The following is a 2,260-nucleotide window of genomic DNA, read 5'->3' on the forward strand; positions in this document are numbered from 1 at the left end:
CCATCCCCTCACCCAGCTCTGCTCAAGTGACCATCAGTTTGTTCTCGTAGTTAAGAGTCTGTTCCTCAGTTTGCCTCTTCCCGCCCCCCCTTATTTATTTTTTTACCACTTTGCTCATTTGTTTCTTAAATTCCACATATGAGTGAAATCATATAGTATTTGTCTTTCTCTGACTGACTTATTTCACTTAGCATTATATTCTCTAGCTCCACCCATGTTGTTGCAAATGGCAAGATCTCATTCTTTCTTGGGACTGATACACACACACACACCATATCTTTTTTTATTCATTCATCTATCAATGGATATGGGTTACTTCCATAATTTGGCTATTATAAATAATGCTGCAATAAACACAGGGGTGCCTGCATCCCATTAGATTAGTGTTTTTGTATTTTTGGGGTAGATACTCAGTAGTGCAATTACTGGGCCATAGGGTAGTTCTATTTTTAACTTTTTGAGGAATCTCCATACTGTTTTTCACAGTAGCTCTACCAGTTTGCATTCCCACTAACAGTGCATGAATGTTCCTTTTTCTCCATGTCCTCACCGACACCTGTTTCTTGTGTTGTTGATTTTAACCATTCTGACAGGTGCAAGGTGATGTATCATTGTAGTTTTGATTTGCATTTCCTTGATGATGAGTGATGCTGAGCATCTTTTCATGTGTCTAGTGGCCATCATTTATTTTGTTTTTAAGATTCCACATATAAGTAAAATCATATAGCATTTGTCTTTCTTTGTCTAACTTATTTCACTTAGCATAATACCCTCAAAGTCCATCCATGTTGCTGCAAATGGCACGACTTCATTTGTTTTATGACTAAGTAATATTCTATTATATATATAGAAATATATACAGACAGGGATATTCCTCACAGGTGTGAGGCAATATCTCATTATGGTTTTGATTTGCATTTCCCCGATGATTAGCGATATTGAACATCTTTTCATCTTTTCATATATGCCTGTTGGCCATATGTTTGTCTTCTTTCAAAAAATGTCTATTCAGATCTTCTGCCCATTTTTTAATTGGACTTTTTTGCTGTTGAGTTGTAGGAGTTCTTTATATGTTTTGGATGTTAGCCTGCTGAATTCTTTAATTAAGGTTATGCTGGTCTCATATAAAATAATTAGCAATTATTATTATTTTTTCCTGTTCTCTAGAAGAGTTTGTGTGATATTACTACTAACACTTTCTCATATGTATGGAAGAATTCATCAGTAAAGCCATTGGGCTTGGAGTTTTCACTGTGGGAAGTATTTTAAATAATACATTCAATTTCTTTAGTAGAAAGAAATTTTCAATTTCCTATTTCTTTTGTGACCGACTGTAATTTGTATTTTTCAAAGAGTTTGGCCATCTTATTTACGTTCTCAAATTATCAACACAAAGTATTTATAATATTTATAATTGTGGGGTATAGATGTGAGAGATTCTAAAAATGAAACTGTATCGTTTCTCTGCTTAAAAATTTCAGTAATATTTCTGGCTCTTAGTTAAGAGTACTGTTGGGTTTTTGGTTTTTTTTAACACTTTATTTATTTATTTTACTTGAGAGAGAGTGAGTGAGGGGAAGGGCAGAGGGAGAAGGAGAGAGAGAATCTCTAGCAGACTCCCCGCTGAGCATGGAGCCCAATGTGAGGCTTGATCTCAGGACCTTGAGATCATGACCTGAGCCGAAACTAAGAGTTGGAAGCTTAACCGACTGAGCTACCCAGGCACCCCGAAGATTGTAGTGTTAATTTTGCCCAAAAGACTATGCCTAACACCACCCTAATTCTTTCCTTGATCTTTTCTGGTGCTATTCTCTTTCCTCTGCTCACTACTTTCTAGTCAAAATAAGTTTTGCCAGTTTCTTAAACATCATATTCTTTATCCCATCATAGGGTCCTGGAACATTCTTTTTCTTTACCAGCAGTTTTTTCTTATACCACTCCTTTTATGTAGTCAGTACTTACAGTTCTCTTTCAGGGCTCATTTCAAATATCACTTATTCAAAGAAGTATTTAACACACTTACAAGTCCTTCGCTTCACCAATGAACCAAAAAATCTGGAGTTGCTTCCTAGAATTTGAGTTTTTAATTTTATTCAGGTATTTCTTAAGTATTTTGAAGTGCTTAGTGCTTGAACAGAGAAAAGCATACTCAAATTAGAATGGGATGGTTACTAATATTGGACATGGGGGAAAGTGAGATACCTTATTTGTAGGGTAAAGAAACATTTTCTATGTGCTTTCAGGGCTCTCTCTTTTTTTT

This window comes from Leptonychotes weddellii, chromosome 2 (assembly GCF_054177405.1).
Source record: "Leptonychotes weddellii isolate Sample4059 chromosome 2, ASM5417740v2, whole genome shotgun sequence".
In the NCBI taxonomy this organism is placed as follows: domain Eukaryota; kingdom Metazoa; phylum Chordata; class Mammalia; order Carnivora; family Phocidae; genus Leptonychotes; species Leptonychotes weddellii.